The 20,220-nt window shown below is 41.1% G+C and overlaps 1 pseudogene; it reads left to right on the top strand.

Moving 5' to 3' along the window:
- The first annotated feature begins 9,541 nt into the window (after positions 1 to 9,541).
- On the top strand, positions 9,542 to 10,691 carry LOC102141204 (large ribosomal subunit protein uL13-like; annotated as a pseudogene).
- Positions 10,692 to 20,220: the final 9,529 nt, after the last annotated feature.

Below are 20,220 nucleotides of genomic sequence, written 5' to 3'. Positions count from 1 at the left end.
AAGAAAAGAATTTTCAACCCCGAAGTTCATATCCAGCCAAACTAAACTTCATAAGTGAAGGAGAAATAAAATCCTTTATAGACAAGCAAATGCAGAGAGATTTTGTCACCACCAGGCCTGCCTTACAAGAGCTCCTGAAGGAAGCACTAAACATGGAAAGGAACAACTGGTACCAGCCACTGCAAAAACATGCCAAATTGTAAAGACCATTGATGCTAGGAAGAAATTGCGTCAACTAACTAGCAAAATAACCAGCTAACATCATAATGACAGGATCAACGTCACACATAACAATATTAACCTTAAATGTAAATGGGTTCAATGCTCCAATTAAAAGACACAGACTGGCAAATTGGATAAAGAGTCAAGACCCATCGGTGCACTGTATTCAGGAGACCCATCTCACATGCAGAGACAAACATAGGCTTAAAATAAAGGGATAGAGGAAGACCTACCAAGCAAATGGAAAACAAAAAAAGGCAGGGGTTGCAATCCTAGTCTCTGATAAAACAGACTTTAAGCCAACAAAGATCAAAAGAGACAAAGAAGGCCATTACATAATGGTAAAGGGATCAATTCAATAAGAAGAGCTAACTATCCTAAATATATACGTACCCAATACAGGAGCACCCAGATTCATAAAGCAAGTCCTTAGAGACCTGCAAAGAGACTTAGACTCCCACACAGTAATAATGGGAGACTTTAACACCCCACTGTCAACATTAGACAGATCCATGAGGTAGAAACTTAACAAGGATATCCAGGAATTGAGCTCAGCTCTGCACCAAGCGAATGGACCTAATAGACATCTACAGAACTCTCCACCCCAAATCAACAGAATATACACTCTTCTCAGCACCACATCCCACTTATTCCAAAATTGACCACATAGCTGGAAGTAAAGCACTCCTCAGCAAATGTAAAAGAACAGAAATTATAAAAAGCTGTCTGTCAGAACACAGTGCAATCAAACTAGAACTCAGGATTAAGAAACTCACTCAAAACCGCTCAACTACATGGAAACTGAACAACCTGCTCTTGAATGACTACTGGGTACATAACGAAATGAAGGCAGAAATAAAGATGTTCTTTGAAACCAGAGAAAACAAAGATACAACATATCAAGATCTCTGGGACACATTTAAAGCAGTGTGTAGAGGGAAATTTATAGCACTAAATTCCCATAAAAGAAAGCAGGAAAGATCTAAAATTGACACCCTAACATCACCATTAAAAGAACTAGAGAAGCAAGAGCAAACACATTCAAAAGCTAGAAGAAGGCAAGAAATAACTAAGATCGGAGCAGAACTGAAGGACAAAGAGACACAAAAAAACCCTTCAAAAAATCAATGAATCCAGGAGCTGGTTTTTTGAAAAGATCAACAAAATTGATAGACCACTAGCAAGACTAATAAAGAAGAAAAGAGAGAAGACCCAAATAGACGCAATAAAAACTGATAAAGGGGATATCACCACCAATCCCACAGAAATACTACCATCAGAGAATACTACAAACACCTATATGCAAATAAACTAGAAAACCTAGAAGAAATGGATAATTTCCTGGACACATACACCTTCCTAAGACTAAACCAGAAAGAAGTTGAATCCCTGAATAGACCAATAACAGGCTCTGAAATTGAGGCAATAATTAATAGCCTGCCAACCAAAAAAAGTACAGGACCAGATCCATTCACAGCCAAATTCTACCAGAGGTACAAAGAGGAGCTGGTACCATTCCTTCTGAAACTGTTCCAATCAACAGAAAAAGAAGGAATCCTCCCTAACTCATTTTATGAGGCCAGCAAACCCTGATACCAAAGCCTGGCAGAGACACAACAAAAAAAGAGAATTTTAGACCAATATCCCTGATGAACATCGATGCAAAAGTCCTCAATGAAATACTGGCAAACCGAATCCAGCAGCACATCAAAAAGCTTATCCACCATGATCAAGTGGGCTTCATCCCTGGGATGCCAGGCTGGTTCAACATATGCAAATCAATAAACGTAATCTAGCATATAAACATAACCAAAGACAAAAACCACATGATTATCTCAATAGATGCAGAAAAGTCCTTTGACAAAATTCAACAGCCCTTCATGCTAAAAACTCTCAATACACTAGGTATTGATGGGACGTATCTCAAAATAATAAGAGCTATTTATGACAAACCCATAGCCAATATACTGAATATTGGGCAAAAACTGGAAGCATTCCCTTTGAAAACGGGCACAAGACAGGGATGCCGTCTCTCACCATTCCTATTCAACACAGTGCTGGAACTTCTGGCCAGGGCAATCAGGCAGGAGAAAGAAATAAAGGGTATTCCACTCACAGTTGCTTCAAAGAGAATAAAATACCTAGGAATCCAACTTACAAGGGATGTGAAGGACCTCTTCATGGACAACTACAAACCACTGCTCAATGAAATAAAAGAGGACACAAACAAATAGAAGAACATTCCAAGAATCAATATCGTGAAAATGGCCATACTGCAAAAGGTAATTTATAGATTCAATGCGATCCCCATCAAGCTACCAATGACTTTCTTCACAGTATTGGAAAAAACTACTTTAAAGTTCATATGGAACCAAAAAAGAGTCTGCATTGCCAAGACAATCCTAAGCCAAAAGAACAAAGCTGGAGGCATCACGCTACCTGACTTCAAACGCTACTACAAGGCTACAGTAACCAAAACAGCATGGTACTGGTTCCAACACAGAGATATAGACCAATGGAACAGAACGGAGCCTCAGAAATAATACCACACATCTACAACCATCTGATCTTTGACAAACCTGACAAAAACAAGAAATGGGGAAAGGATTCCCTATTTAATAAATGGTGCTGGGAAAACTGGCTAGCCATAGCAGAAAGCTGAAACTGGATCCCTTCCTTACACCTTATACAAAAATTAATTCAAGATGGATTAAATACTTAAATGTTAGACCTAAAACCATAAAACCCCTAGAAGAAAACTTAGGCAATACCATTCAGGACATAGGCATGGGCAAGGACTTCATGACTAAAACACCAAAAGCAATGGCAACAAAAGCCAAAATTGGCAAATGGGATCTAATTAAACTAAAGAGCTTCTGCACAGCAGAAGAAACTACCATCAGAGTGAACAGGCAACCTACAGAATGGGAGAAAATTTTTACAATCTACCCATCTGACAAAAGGCTAATATCCAGAATCTACAAAGAACTTAAACAAATTTACAAGAAAAAAGCAAACAACCCCATCAAAAAGTGGGCAAAGGATATGAACAGACACTTCTCAAAAGAAGACAGTTATGCAGCCAACAGACACATGAAAAAATGCTCATCATCACTTGCCATCAGAGAAATGCAAATCAAAACCACAATGAGATACCATCTCACACCAGTTAATATGGCGATCATTAAAAAGTCAGGAAACACCAGGTTCTGGAGAGGATGTGGAGAAATAGGAACACTTTTTACACTGTTGGTGGGACTGTAAACTAGTTCAACCATTGTGGAAAACAGTGTGGTGATTCCTCAAGGATCTAGAACTAGAAATACCATTTGACCCAGACATCCCATTACTGGGTATATACAAAGGATTATAAATCATGCTGCTATAAAGACACATGCACACGTATGTTTATTGCGGCACTATTCACAATAGCAAAGACTTGGAACCAACCCAAATGTCCATCATTGATAGACTGGATTAAGAAAATGTGGCACATATACACCATGGGATAGTATGCAGTCACAAAAAAGGATGAGTTCGTGTCCTTTGTAGGGACATGGATGAAGATGGAAACCATCATTCTGAGCAAACTATCACAAGGACAGAAAACCAAACACCGCATGTTCTCACTCATAGGTGGGAATTGAAAAATGAGAACACTTGGACACAGGAAGGGGAACAACACACACCGGGGCCTGTTGTGGGGTTGGGGGAGGTGGGAGGGATAGCATTAGGAGATATACCTAATGTAAATGATGAGTTAATGGGCGCAGCACACCAACATGGTACATGTATACATATGTAACAAACCTGCACGTTGTGCACATGTACCCTAGAACTTAAAATATAATAATAATAATAATAAAATAATTTCAAGAAGTCAGAAAAGAAACAAAACAAAACAAAAACAATCCTCCTGCCTCAGCCTCCAGAGTAGCGGGGATTACAGGTATGCACCACTGCTCCCAACTGTTATAGGATTTTTCGTATGTCTTGTACCAGAGTTATTGGTGAACAACTATTACACCCCAAAGTCAGAAACCATTTAGTCAACTTTTGTGACCCCTGGTATCTAGTGTATAATAATCTTACATGTAATGGAAACAGTAAACAATTTGTTGATTAAATTTGAAAAAAATAAATAAACAAAAGATGTTTGTTTAGCAAACAGCCTTGGAAGATGGTGACAATGTCTCTCTCCATGGCAGAGGGCTGATATGTTTCCTGATTCATCCAATAAAGATAATATCTTTGGGGTGAAGGTTGGGCAGGTTTACTTGCAGCCTTTAGCTTTTAATCATACACTATGAATGTAGAAATTGACTTCACAGTGTTTTGTCTTGTATGGCCCAAACACACACTTAAATATTTACAGCTATGATATGCTCCAGGAAATACCTATACCAGGAGGTGGTTGGGGAAAGGAGGGATGGGGAGGTGGGAAGAGAAGAAACATGAAAAAGATTGTAGAGTGGGAATAGAGTGAGGGTTGGAGGAGAGAACTTCACAAAAGAAAAATGTAATGCACTGCAACATATAGTTCAATAGAAACTCTTTGGTTTGCAGGACAGTGGCTAACTCAGCAGACGAACCAGAGCTTCCTGCCCTTTGCAGATGGCATGAAGATAAGAGTTTGCCAAACAACTAAGATGGGCTCTTGGTTGAGCAGAGAAACTACAACATGAGACGCACAGAGCCACCCTATTGCCCTACTGTCATTCAAGCTTAAAGGAGACATATCTACAGACAGGGTTTGAGCCTAGTAATGGTGAGAACTTCCTTGGGTGTCTCAACAGCCTGGAGATGAAATTCCCAAGAAGGCAGAAAATAGAGGTAGCACATTGGTTTTATTGCTTTTTATTTATAATTATAAAAGTCATGTGTGCTTATTATAAAAATTCAAACAGTACAGAGGATATAAAGGGGTAAATAAAAACCCTCTCCCTGCCAATTTCACTCTTTAGGGATACCTAATGTCAGCAGTTTCTTGTGCATGCTTCTATACACTTTCACTTTTATTTAATGTTCCTCAAAGTAATATATGCAGAACGCTTTTAAAAAGAAAGCCACAGAAACACAAAGCTTGTAAGAAAAACCAATAATCCCTGTCCTGCCTCTCCCCCCGTATTTTCCCAAGTCCCTTTTCTCCAAGGTAACCATTTTAGACATTTTTTAAATAGTCTAATCTTGGAAGTGACATTTTAAAGGGTTCTTCTGGCATTTATATATCTCTGCTTTTCCTAAATAATATGCTGCTAATGCTAATTTTTGATTGATCAATTTTAGACATAAAGTAATGAATTCTTGTATAGTGGATTCAGGATTTAGCTCTCTTATACCGCTGTCCCAACTGCTTCTTCTCCCCTATACTCCCAATAGAATTGTACTACAATTTTTTTGCTAAATCAGTATTTAGTATTTACATTATTATGCCTTACAACTATTTACTTGTTATGTTATTACAAGTACACCAAAATTATATATTTTTTTGTTTTTTTGAGACAGGGTCTTACTCTGTCACCCAGGCTGAAGTGCAGTGGCATAATTTGGCTCACTGCAGCCTCCGTGCCCCCGGCTCAAGCAATTTTTCCACCTCAGCCTCCTGAGTAGCTGGGACTACAGGTGTGTGCCACCATGTGCAGCTAATTTTTGTATTTTTTGTAGAGACAGGGTCTCACTATGTTGCCCAGGTTGGTCTTGAACTCCTGGCCTCAATCCACCCTCCTGCCTCGGCCTCCCAAAGTGCAAGGATTACAGATGTGAGCCACCATGCCCTGCTCAAAATTATATTTCTTTTCCTATCTTTGCTTTTCCTAAATCTAATAGTGCCTTGGTTTTTCACCTGCTTAATTTTCTTTGTAATTATTACGTATAGTTAATTCTTCTGAAACTTTACAATAATCTTTCACTACAGTTTCCCTTGTAGTCAATTATATCAGGTAATCTGTCTGTTCCAATTTTTCTCTTGAAAAATTGAAAATCTCCTAGACACTCCCGGAGACTCACTTTCTTATCTGATTGCACCCTAGCCCTTCCGCTTAGCTGTCTTCCCAGCACTTTTCTTCCCTGTCGTCCTGAGAATTCTTTTTTGCCTTTTTCTGAGTTGGGATTCCTGTTGCCTAGAATTTGTATCTTCCTCTTTCTCAGTTTGCACCCTTGTTTGGGAGATATCTATTCCAGTAGCTTCATCAGTTTTAACCTGATGATACTCCTCAATGAACCTCTCTTGAATCACCTTACTCTTTGGCCTGGTTATGCTCGACACCTGGTGCAACACTGTGATCCTAGAATCTCTACTCATTGTCACTCTTCAGGTGCTCTTCATCTCTTTCCTTGTTGGATCTTGTTTGTTTGTTTACTCCTATATTTTGCTGAGAAAGTGTATATTTCAGACATTGCATGACTGAAAATTTCTTCAATCTTCACACTTGATTATAATGTGGCAAAGTATAGAATTCTTAGGAAATATTTGTTTGCAGAGTTTCTAAGCCATTGCTCTCTTCCCTTCTTGATTCCAATGTTGTTAAGAATCCTAAAGACATTTTGATTCCTGATTGTATACAACCCATTGTTTCTTTTTGGAAGATTTTAGAATCTTCTCTTATTTATTTATTTATTTTTATTTATTTTAGAGACAGGGTCTCACTCTGTCACCCAGGATGAAGTGCAGTGGCAGGATCATAGCTCACTGCAGCCTGGTCCTAGTGAACCTAAGCAAACCTCCTGCCTCAGCCTCCTGAGTAGCTTGGACTACAGGCATGCACCACCACACCTGGCTAATTTTTTAATTTGTTGTAGACATAAGGTCTTGCTAGGTTGTCCAAACTGGTCTCTAACTCCTGGCCTAAAGTAATCCTCCTGCCTGGGCCTCCCAAAGTGTTAGGATTACAGTCATGAGCCACTACACTCTGCTAGAATCTTCTCTTTGTCTTTGGTGTTCTGAAATTACACAATAGTGTTCTGAATTTCACTAAGTGCTGAGATATGAATATATTTTCATTCACTGTGCTGGGCAACTTCTGGAAGACAAAATCCTCTCCACAATTGGCTCAGCAAGTGAAGAGATCTTGGGAGGTCACATGCCAGCTATTTTACACTGTGGTCCAGAGTGAAATACTAATCACCTCAGCCTGCCTAACAGCAAAGTTCCTGGGAAATGCGAGGAGCAGAATAGAGTATTTGGTGAACACCACTATGTCTGACATAGGAAGAGTAGACTATAGAATTTTTGTTATAAAGGGAAGGAGAGATAAGGTAGTAGCTAGGGTGACAGGAGGTGAGTGGATTTTGTTTTTTGTTTTTCTTTTTTTTTTGAGACGGAGTCTCACTCTGTTGCCCAGGTTAGAGTGCAGTGGCGTGATCTCAGCTCACTGCAACCTCCACCTCCCAGGTTCAAGCAATTCTCCTGCCTCAGCCTCCTGAGTAGCTGGGATTACAGGCCCACACCACCATGCCCGGCTAATTTTTGTATTTTTAGTAGAGACAGAGTTTCACCATATTGGTCAGGCTGGTCACAAACTCCTGATCTTAGGTGATCTGCCTGCCTCGGCCTCCCAAAGTGTTGTGATTACAGGTGTGAGCCACTGTGTCGGGCCTGTTTTTTGTTCTTCTAATTAAAAGGGAATTGCATGTGTTTAGAGGAGAGGGAGTGGTTAATCAAGGGCATGGTATTGGTCTTGGAGAAGGTGGAAGGAAGAATGATGAGCCTTAGAAAGGAGATCTGACCCTCTTTCTCTGAGATTGGCAGGAAGGAAGTGAAGGAAGTATAGTTAGCTAAATTTGTAGGTGTAGAAACAGGAAATTGAAGTTCACACCTGATATTTTAAATTTCCTAAGAAGTAGGAAGCAAGCCAATTGCCAGAATTGGTAGCAGTGGTGGTATGGTGGAGAAAGGACCAGAAGTAGGTTATGGGCGTTCAGGAGCTTAGAGAAGGTTCTTGAATCTATCTCCACTAAGCCATCTGCCTTCAGATGGACAACTATTAATACAATAGCTTCCCATCTGATTAACTTGCCTCCACTAAACCCTTTCAGCATACTACGAACAGGCTGACCTTTTTTAAAAGGACATATCAGATCATGCCACCCTCTGCATGAAATTGTACGCTTGCTCAAAATTCTTGAAATGACCCAAATATTTGGTTCACATTGTCTTCTCACCCTTACCCTCAGCCCTCCATACACTCTCAACAGGAACCCTTTTCATTTCCTTCCTCCTTTCCTCCTTGAGGCCTTCATAGATCCTCTTCCCTATACCAGGAGAGCACTTCCATTTCACTCCTATTCCTTTCACTTGGTTAATTTTAACCCTTTCTTTGGGTCTCGAATTAAATATCACTTTCTCAGAGAGGCCTTCCCTGATTCTTCAGTCTAGGCTAGGTCTTCTTATTGTATGCTCTTATGATACTTGGAGCTTTTTCCTTGGTAGCACTCTTCACAATGGTAATTATAGTTGGCCCTTGAACAACATGGGATTGAACTGCATGGGTCCATGTTTACATGAATTTTCTTCTGCCTCTGCCACCCCAAGACAGCAAGACCAATCTCTCCTCTTCTTCCTCCTGCTCAGGCTATTCAACGGGAAGATGACAAGGATAAACACCTTTATATGATCCACTTCCGCTTAATAAAGTAAATATATTTTCTCTTCCCTGTGATTTTCCTTTTTTTTTCTTTTTATTTTCTTTTTCTTTTTTTTTTTTTTGGAGACAGAGTCTCACTCTGTCACCCAGCCTGGAGTGAAGTGGTGCAATCTTGGCTCACTGCAACCTCCGCCTCTCTGGTTCAAGCAATTCTCCTGCCTTAGCCTCCTGAGTAGCTGGGACTACAGGCATGCACCACCACGCCTGGCTAATTTTTTTGTATTTTTAGTAGAGACGGGATTTCACCATGTTGGTCAGGATGGTCTCAAACTCCTGACCGCAAATGATCTGCCCACCTCGGCCTCCCAAAATGCTGGGATTACAGGCGTGAGTCACTGCACCTGGCCCTCTGTGATTTTCTTAAAAACATTTTCTTTTCTCTAGCTGACTTTAGTGTAAGAATATAGTATATAATACATATAACATACAAAATATGTGTTCATCAACCATTTATGTTATCAATCAGATCAACAGTAAGCTATTAGTAGTTATATTTTTGGGGAGTCAAAAGTTATACATGGATTTTCAACTGTGCAGGGGGTCAGCCCCTTAACCCCCATGTTGTTCAAGGGTCAACTGAGTATGTTTGTATATAGTGAACAAGGGGTCTTCCCTCCACTAGACCATAATTCCATGAAGGTAGGCACTATGTCTGTTTGTTTGGTCTACTGCTACATGTTTAACATGTAGCACATTGCCTGGCGTGTAACAGATGACAAATAAATAGCTGTTAAATGAATAGGTTAATCAATTTTGTTAATTAATACTGTGAAGAGATAATCAAGGTCACAATACCTATGAGAGCCCAATCAAGAATGGAGACCGCTTTTCCTAGGCGGCCGCTGAAGACGGCAGAGGTGCAGGTCCTGGTGCTCCATGGTCTAGGCCATCTCCTGGGCCTCCTGGCAGCCATCGTGGCTAAGCAGGTACTGCTGGGCCAGAAGGTGGTGGCCATACGCTGCAAGGGCATCAACATTTCTGGCAATTTCTTTTTTTCTTTTTTGAGAGAGTTTCCCTCTTGTTGTCCAGGCTGGAGTGCAATGACGCGATCTTGGCTCAAAGCAACCTCCGCCTCCGGGGTTCAAGCAATTCTCCTGCCTCAGCCTCCTGAGTAGCCGGGATTACAGGCGCCCACCAGCATGCCCAGCTAATTTTTTGTATTTTTAGTAGAGACGGGGTTTCGCCCGTCTTGAACTCCTGACCTCACGTGATCCACCCGGCTTAGCCTCCTAAAGTGCTGAGATTACAGGCGTGAGCACCACGTCCGGCCATTTCTGGCAATTTCCACAGAAACTAGTTGAAGTACCTGGTTTTCCTCCACAAGCAGATGAACACCAACTCTTCCGAGGCTCCTACCACTTCCGGGCCCTCTGCTGCATGTTCCGGCGGACGCTGCGAGGCATGCTGCCCCACAAAACCAAGCGAGGCCAGGCTGCCCTGGACCGCCTCAAGGTGTTTGACATCATCCCACTACCCTAAGAAAAGAAACAGTGGATGACAGTTCCTGCTGCCCTCAAGGTCGTGCATCTGAAGCCTATGAGGAAGTCTGCCTATCTGGGGCGCCTGGCTCACGAGGTTGGCTAGAAGTACCAGGCAGTGACAGCTACCCTGGAGGAGAAGAGGAAGGAGAAAGCCAAGATCCACTACTGGAAGAAGAAACAGCTCATGAGGCTACGGAAACTGGCAGAGAAGAACGTGGAGAAGAAAATTGACAAATACACAGAAGTCCTCAAGACCCACGGCCTCCTGGTCTGAGCCCAATAAAGACTGTTAATTCCACAAAAAAAAAAAAAAAAAAAAAAAGAGAGAGAGAGAGACCACAGCACTGCTGCAGAGTCAGTCTACAGGGTTATGTTCAGCAGCTTCATTATGGGAGTGGAGAAAGCTGATAGTTGAACTGATGCAAGGTGGGTGTGGAAGAAAGAGGATAATGTTGGTCTTCATGTGGCACTATAAGGTCTAGGCGGAATACGGAAGGGAAATATGGAGAGGAGTGATGAACTTGGTAGAAAATGGTAAGGTTAAAGACCTGGTGGAGTCCAGGATATGAAGGAGAATGTATGGTGGGAGTAAGAGTGAGAGAGCTAGGGAGCCAGGAGGTGATAATCTGAGATTTAGTACTCCAGACCTTAAGATCTCAAAAGTGGAGCAGTGCCAGGTCTTTAAAAAATCCAAGACATAATCATGGAAATGAATGAGTGGAATGGCTGTAAGGTGGTGGTTACTGTTGCCAAAAATAAGGAATACGGAGGCTAGGATGTTAAATGGTTCCATATAGTGAAGTTACCTAGGTGACAGCGAGCCTTAAAGTGAAGAAGACTTTGTGCCAGGTACCAAAATCTTTAAGGACTGAAGTGTCAGAGGATGACTCCTGTAAAGATAGCATAGAAGATGGCATGAGCCTCAAACACAGGCCTTCCCCTCATTCCTTCCATTCTTGGATCAGTTATACAACAGTCAAAGTTCCAGGACAGAGGGTCTGATAGGCTGAGCTGGATGGTATAAGCTTCAAAGGACAAGTAAATTTTGCAAGGGGTAGAAGTAACGTGGTAGGTTAGTGTCAATGGGGAATGACAAGACTGCCAGTGAAGTCCCCAGTAGTATACGGAAGATGTGAGAAAAGGCAGTGTCTAATCAAGAAGCTGGAAGGCCCAGGCATGGTGGCTCACGCCTGTAATCCCAGCACTTTGGGAGGCTGAGGCGGGCAGATCACCTGAGGTCAGGAGTTCAAGACCAGCCTGGCCAACATGGTGAAACCCCGTCTCTACTAAAAATACAAAAATTAGCTGGACGTGGTGGCATGCTCCTGTAAGCTACTCAGGAGGCTGAGGCAGGAGAATCACTTGAACCTGGGAGGTGAAGGTTGCAGTGAGCCGAGATCGCACCATTGCACCCCATCCTAGGGGACAAGAGTGAGACTTCATCTCAAAAGAAAGAAGCTGGAAGAAGATATAATGGAGGTATGGCACTCAGAAAGAGCCAGGTTTCCATTAAGCAGGAGGCAGAGAAAGTAAACTGCCAAGAAATTAAAGTTTGTAGGAGGGGTTTTTGCTTATTTGCCTATTTTTCAATGGATGAAGGATTATTCCAGCAGTAAAAGTAACAACATGTAATAGAGAGAGGACAGGCCCTGGTCAGAGGTCAGGGTTCCATTCCTGGCTTTATCACCTACTAGCCAAGCAACTTTAGCCAATTACTTTGCCAGAGCTCAGTTTTCCCACTTGTGAATCAGTAACCTAATAATTCAGTTACTTTGCGGATCAAGTGAGATAATGGGTGCAAAATTGCATTATAAACTGTAAAGTATGGTCCCTACATATTGTTATCATTAATGTGTGGTGAGTTCACGCAAGCATTTGGACCAATGTTCTTATTCCTGACTCAGTTTGGAACAGTACTGGGAGGAATGCAGGCCAAATACTAACTCCATTTTAGAGGTGGGACAAAGTACCATGCTAAATTGTGCTATGTGGTATAATGGTGGAATAGAGAATGCTGTGTGAGCACAGAAAAAGGAACAATTCAGAGCCTAAGTGAACTTTATAGTGGGAATGCCATGTGAGCTGGCCATTGAAGATTAAGTCTGAGAAAGGGAGAGCTATTCCACTCTCCTTAGTTAGTGGTAGAGATCTAAGTAGAAGCCAGGGCCACAAACATGCAGTTAGGTGCTGCTTCCCAGTGCTCCTTGACCCCCATATGCTGCAGCATATTCTCTTTGCTTTTGCTAAGGGCCTAACTGCCATGGGAGCACCACCATTCTTGCTTAGTCTCTTTGCAATTTGCTGTCAACAACTTACTGTCAGTGTGCAGATGTACAGTTCACATCCCCCAGATATGCAGCATCACACTTCAGTTTCTGCCTCTGAGCCTCTTCCAAGTTGTCTGATGATGCCTGCTGTTGGCTGACTGCCATGCCTTATCTGGGAATCAATGAGACCAGTAGGTCAACTGTGAGCAGTTCTCCCAGGAAACCAGCAGGGTTTTAAAGGAATCGTGACTTGTCATACACACTGTGATTGTTCTACACCTGAATGAGGTTGCTAGAGGTCCCTCCATCCTATCCCCTCCTCCCCTATTTCCTTCAGTGACTTTGCAGAAAAAACAGATCCTATTTGGTTTCCTTCTTCCTCAATCTCTTAGGTTCCCAAAGTCTGACTGTTCCCTTCATACTTTTTCAAAGGGCATTGGTGGGGACCTGGTAACCCACCTCATTCATAAAAACTTGGTTACCCAGTGGTGGGCCATATTTCTATTTAATAGTCTGCCATAATAATAACCATGGTATATCCATTTTACAGATGAAGAACGTAAACCTCAGAGAGGGTAAGAGGTGAGAGGCTCAGGGTGGGGAAAAAGCAGAACATGAGACAGTAATACAGCCTAAGGCAAGGCAATAATAACTATCTGTCAATGTTTGGTTGCCCAGATCCATTTCCCCACTTCCTGATAGTACCCTGATTTCTGTACACATTATGTGCAGTCTTGGTGGGAGCAGACATTCAGAGAGGCCTGTTTCCCACTGCAGTTAGGGGAGGGCTACAGAATTCTGACCTTTGAGATTTAAGGGAAATAGCAGAAGTTACCTCCCTGCTGAGACTAGTATGCAGCCTAGCCCACACTCCATGTTTAGTAAATGTCATTTCTGCCCAGCAGTGTCTTTTCTTACAGTCTGAGTGGTGTTAGGCAAGTCACTTAACATTATTTGCCTCAGAAATGATGTGTGTAGGCCAGGTGTGGTGGATCACGCCTGGGTGGATCACTTGAGGTCAGGAGTTTGAGATCAGCCTGACCAACATGGTGAAACCCTGTCTCTACTGAAAATACAAAAATTAGCCACGTGTGGTGGTGTGTGCCTGTAATCCCAGCTACTCGGGAGGCTGAGGCAGGAGAATCACTTACACCAGGGAGGCAGAGGTTGCAGTGAGCCGAGATCTGGGCAGCCAGCGCGAGAGAGCGAGACTCCATCTCGGAAAAAAAAAAAAAAGAAATGTTGTATGTAACATCGCCATCGTTCCTAACGTGTTAAGTGCTCAGTGGTTAGTTACTGCTCTGATCGTCATAATTATTCTTTTGTTTCCAGTGAATGGGTTGAATCAATTGTGGTATATATCATCAGCATTACAGAAACTATTTAAATTAATGTGGAAGCAGATATTGACTTATTGAAACAGAAACTGATTTATATGGTTGAATAAAAAGGTCAAATTATGATCATACTTTGATTAAAATATGCACATAGGCCAGGCGTGGTGGCTCATGCCTTTAATCCCAGCACTTTGAGAGGCTGAGGTGGGTGGATCACTTGAGGCCAGGAGTTCAAGACCAGCCGGCCAACGTGGTGAAACCTCATCTCTGCTAAAAATACAAAAATTCGCTGGATATGGTGGCGTATGCCTGTAATCCCAGCTACTTGGGAGGCTGAGGCAGGAGAATCACTCGAACCTGGGAGGTGGAGGTTGCAGCGAGCTGAGATCACGCCACTGCATTCCAGCCTAAGCAACATAGCGAGATTCTGTCTCAAAAAAAAAAAAAAACAACAACAAACAAACAAAAAAACAAAAGAATAGAATATACCTGAAATAGTATGTCCCAAAATGTTAAGCAGTATTTATCTCTGTTTTATTTTTGCCTTTCTTCATTTTCTATTTTCAGCGAACAGACATTAGTTAATAGTTACTAATTTTTAAGTTTAAAAAGGCCATCACTTAGTGGAGAATCAAGGCTTGATTTCAGCCAGGGGCAAATTCAAGCAGATAGAACAAGGCAGCCAGGTTCCACAAAATAGGGATGAAGTCAGAATAGCAGTTACATCAGATATCTGGATGGCATACTTCCGGTTGAAAGGGCAGTCCCAGGCAGTGGCTAGATACACAATTCAACCCTCCAGGGGAGCTGGGGGCCAGAGCAACTCAGGTCCTTGTAACTACTTTAATTCCCTGAAAACCTTTCTTAGTTACCCTTCCCATCTACCAGCCACTGTCTACTCCATTTGCCTAATTTATTTCCTTCCTAGGACTTACTCACTCTGAAAACACCTTATTTGGTTGTTGTCACAGGAATGTAAGCTCATGTGTGCAAATATTTTGTCTGTCTTATTCATCATATACATGCTGTGACATGAAAAGCGCCTGCACAAAATAGGAGCTCAATTAAAAACAGAATTAGCTGGGAGCACTGGCTCCTGTAATCCCAGGCTTTGGGAGGCCGAGACGGGCAGATCACGAGGTCAGGAGATCGATACCATCCTGGCTAACATGGTGAAACCCTGTCTCTACTAAAAATATGAAAAATTAGTCAGGCGTGGTGGCGGGTGCCTGTAGTCCCAGCTACTGGGGAGGCTGAGGCAGGAGAATGGCGTGAACCCTAGAGGCAGAGCTTGCAGTGAGCCGAGACTGTGCCACTGCACTCCAGCCTGGGCGACAGAGCAATTCTGTCTCAAAAAAAAAAAAAAAGAAAAGAAAAGAGAAGAAAAAAAACAGAGAATTATTGCAAAATCAAAACCCACCAGGGAATAAAAATAAGGGAAACTGAGGCAGAAATCCAGCTGTGCCTTTGGGATCTACAAGTGTGAGGGGTCAGCAATTATGAGTTCACCTTTTGGGGTTGGATTCAAAGTAAGGAATATAAGCAAAAAAATACAATTTCAATGATCTTTTTTCTTTTCAAAAAGCAGTTATCACATCTTTTAAAAATGGTGATACTTCCAGAAGAATATGACACAGTCTATGTATGAGCTTATTGGAAGTCTAGGTTAAATGAGTAACTTCCTGAATGACGTGAAAAGTGATGAGGCTCTGGCATTCTGGAAAAACTTGATACAAATTGTACATTAAAGCAATTCCATGGAATGATATTTAAATGTTTAAATGGCCACTTAGTCTAAAAGATTTTAGCTTGAAACTAAATGAATATTTCTTATAAACATCAAAATCCCTGGCATAACTCAGCTTTTATGAGACACAAGGAAGCAGAAAATTCTGAGTTTTATGTCAAACCTTTTGTGAACAAGCAAGTAGGAAAAATGAAAGGGAGAGGGGACAGCTGAGACTTTCATTCAACATCTTTTATATGCCACACACTAACAAGCCATGACTTTTCTCATTTAATAACTCTACAAGGCAGGCACTATTTATTTCCATTTTCCAGAACAAAAAAATAAAGCTGAAACAGATTGACTTGCCCAAGATCACAGTTAATAAATTACAGAGGAAAATCTAATTCCAGGTTTATTTGATTCTAGAGCCTGCATACTTTTAATTTACCACACTTGCCTCTCCAGCATTCCTGGAAATCCCCTTGATGAAATATATTGCTCATCTTAAAAAAAAAAAAAAGGCAATAATAAGGCTTAAAAGGAAGCAGGAAGTAATAGGAAAAACTAAGTAATTCACAAACTATTAGGTTGAATCACATAAAATTGCTGATATTTGACTTTTTTTAACCCATAAAAGAAGCAGTTTCATATCCTTCAACCTCATGATATGGTATTATTTCTGTGGATAAAGATCACCATGACAACTCTATTAATAACTACTCCATCACTCATCTGTACACACCTTTACTGATTAAATTTCACATCATTTCAGTAACAGTTTAAGACAGGAAGGGTTTTACATATGAGGAAGAGCAGATTTGGTAACCCTACCCATTTTTCAGAACAGCATTTCCCTTAGGAAAACATGTAAGTTTTTTTAAAGGCTCCCATCTGTCCCTGACTCCCTGCCCCTTCCATGTCCCACTTTCCACATCATGTTCTGTCGAAATAACTTTTTTTTTTTTTCTCTAAAAAGAGACAGGGTCTCGCTTTGTTACCCAGGTTGGAGTGCAGTGGCATAATCATAGCTCAATGCAGCCTTGAACTCCTGGGCTCAAGTGATCCTCCCACTTTAGCCTCCCAAGTAGCTGGGTCACCATGCTGGGCTGATTATTTTAGTTTTTGTAGAGACAGGGATCTCATTGTGTTAACCAGGCTGGTCTCAAACTCCTGGGCTCAAGCAATCCTCCCACCTTGGCCTCCTAAAGTGCTGGAATTACAGGCGTGTGCCACTGCATGCAGCCTAAAATTACTCTTGAATTTTGCTTCTACAGTTGGCTTCTAACTGGTCTCTCACACTTCCAATCTATTCTCCAAAGGTTTTTTCCTAAATGCAAACCTGGGCTGGGCTCAGTGGCTCACACCTGTAATCCCAGCACTCTGGGAGTCTGCAGCAGAAGAATCACTTGAGGTCAGATGTTCAAGACCAGCCTGAACAACACAGCAAGACTCCTATCTTTCAAAAAAGAAAGAATTTTAAAAATTAGCTGGGTGTGGTGGCATACACTTTAGTCCTAACTACTTGGGAGGCTGAGGTGGGAGGACTACTTGAGCCCAGGAGTTCAAGGTTACGGTGAACTATGGTTATGCCACTCGCTGCACTCCAGTCTAGGTGACAGAGCAAGACCCTGTCTCTTAAAAAACAAACAAAAAGCAAATGTGTCACTTATCTGCTTACAATTTGCCATCTCCAGCCTAATCATATTGCCTCCCCAAAATGCTATGTTGAATAGAACCCACTTCTCTGTGTCATGCACCTCTGTGACTTTATCCCACCTATTTTGTGGCTGGAATGGTTTTTTCACCCCTTTTCCCCATCCCTTACTTGACATTAAACAGGCAAATTTATGCTTTTCAAGGCTTAATTCAAATGTCACCTCTTTATGAAACTATGCCTGACTCTCCTCTGATAGCCACCAGTTTTCTGTGCTCTCACAGCAATTGGTACATTTTTCTATTTTAAGACTTTCAAATAGTGCTCTGATTAGGTGTTTCTGTGCCCTTAAAATATTGACCAGACTGTATCTTACTCTTAGTAACATCAGGATGTTGCATAACACTAGATGTACAGCAGGTATTACCAGTCAGAACCCAAGGGTCCTCAGTACTGAGTCCCTATGTTATATCTTAGGTTGGGGAATGAGGGAAAAAGCATACAGGTTGAGTGCCAGAAACAAGGGTGCACTCTTCCAGAGCATTTTCAGAGTTCTTTTACATTGAAGGCATAAGTTGGGGACTACCTGAACTTGGATTTATATTTCCATTACCAAGGCTTATTTCATTAGGGTAAACAGTGTTTATGAGCACTATGTATAGATTACATAAGAGCATTTGAATTTTATATTTTATACAAATATCTAAGATGGTAGTGGGGCACCTAGAAATCAAATTGTCCTTTGCTACAACCATGAAATACTGAGACATTTCATTCAATTTGATAAACAAGAGACAATTTACTAGCTGAAAATATATGTATGCAATATAAAACCACCAGGAGCACACATGGCCACAAAGAGAAGCTGTTAGATCAAGAACATTCATCCCATCAAATATTAATATTGCCATAATGGTTCTTCAGTACTTTTAAAGTTTGGTAGCAGGTATTAAAGTGTTAAAAATCTTTATAGAGAAGAAACATAAAATTGACAAAATTTGTTCTACTAACTTGGGAAAAAGATCATCAGTATCTGATTTTAGCTGTGGGAACACATTTGTCTAGTTTGTGGAATACTAGTGTTCTATCAGGGAAAGTTTGAAAAATAAGCTCTTAGCTTAACAGAAAGCAGTCATACCTTTACTCAAAGCAAAGGATCACTAAAAAAAAAAAAAAAAAAAAAAAAAAAAAAAAGTGTGACTTTAAACAAGTCTGTAGAAAGAGAAAATTTTGATTATAATTCATTAAATTCACTTTTTTAATGTTTTTGGGCTTTCAGATATGGTTTGCGTAGCTCAGTAGGGGTCAGTAATTTTCCCAGACTCCTAGAACCAGATGGGCATTTTCCCTTTCCCCACACCCTGGCTGGTGAAGTCCTGTGTGGTAGGAGTCTATCCCCACTCTCTTATAAGGGAATACAGTGTTAACTCACAAGAGGATGCCCGGAAAAGGCTGAGGTTTCAGCCACTTTGAAGCTCAAGAGGTCAAGATCACAGATCTAAAAATCACAAAAGCTGGAATCAGGGACTCTAGCCAATAAAATAGCTACACCCAGTAACAGGGTGGGTGGGTTAGAGAGCATTTATTTTCAAGATGTACTGGAGATAAGACTGATGTGATATTTCAATTTCCTATTCACTTGGAGAGATAGGCAGTGTATCTGCAACATATCCTGACTCATCTTTTTTTTTCTTTTGAGACAGAGTCTTGCCCTGTTGCCCAGGCTGGAGTGCAATGGCACGATCTGGGCTCACTGCAACTCCTGCCTCCTAGGTTCAAGCTATTCTGCTGCCTCAGCCTCCCGAGTAGCTGGGATTACAGGTGCCCACCACCATGCCCAGCTAATTTTTTTTTTTTAATTTTTAGTAGAGACAGGGTTTCACCATGTTGGCCAGGCTGGTCATGAACACCGGACCTCAGGTGATCCACCCGCCTTGGCCTCCCAAAGTACTGGGATTACAGGCATGAGCCACTGTGCCCAGCCCTGATTCATCTTATATAGGAAATATTATCATAATGTAGGAGAGTGCTGTCTTTTTTCTTACCTAACATTTTTTCCTAGGCACATCCCCACAGTGCAATTTAGTCCACACCCTAGTTATCTTTATGACTATATGCATCATTCATTTGGTCACTCAACAAATATTTATTAAGCATGTACTATCTACTGGGTACTCTGGTACAGACTATAGACACACCACCATTGCTTGTCAATATTCATTTTGGAGCATCTTGATCATTTTTCATTTTTATTATTAAAAATATTAAATCTTTGGACTTTTTTCAGTAGCCTCTCAAAAATAGCATTAGCAGTGAAGAGTCTGACCACGTCCAAAAATTGTATAGAAACTGTTGTATGTGATTAAAATTAAGGCATAGGCTTTAATTTTAAAATTATATGTAAAATTTATGGTTAGGCTACTGTAGTAGACCATGTTAAGGATGACAGAGTCTAAACCAGGACAATGGCATTGGAGTGGGGGAAAGATTAGAAAAATATTGAGGAAGGGAAAAAAATGAGTCTTGGTGTCTGATGAGATATAGGTATGAGGGCAGAGTTAAGGATGATTACTGGGTTTCTAGCATAAATTACCAGAGAACACAGTAGAGGAACAAATTAGGGGAACCAGATAAATTCCATTTCATTTTGATGTGCCCATTGGTAACATCCAGGTAGATATACCCCAGTTGATTTACAGAGTTTGTTGAAGAGGTAGCTGTAAAAACACAAGGCTTTCCTGCTCCTTGTTTATGGCAATAAGGATATTTTTTAAAATATAAAAAACAAAAATAAAATGTATGGCTTTTTAGTATAGATTTTAAAGCCAGAAAGCCAGAAAGTCAGTTAACTGAATTGTTTCATTTTACAGATAAGGACGTAGGCCCAG

The sequence above is a fragment of the Macaca fascicularis genome, chromosome 14 (genome assembly GCF_037993035.2).
Source record: "Macaca fascicularis isolate 582-1 chromosome 14, T2T-MFA8v1.1".
In the NCBI taxonomy this organism is placed as follows: domain Eukaryota; kingdom Metazoa; phylum Chordata; class Mammalia; order Primates; family Cercopithecidae; genus Macaca; species Macaca fascicularis.
The sequence above is the reverse complement of the archived record's forward strand: the minus strand, read 5'-3'. Positions and strand labels throughout refer to the sequence as shown.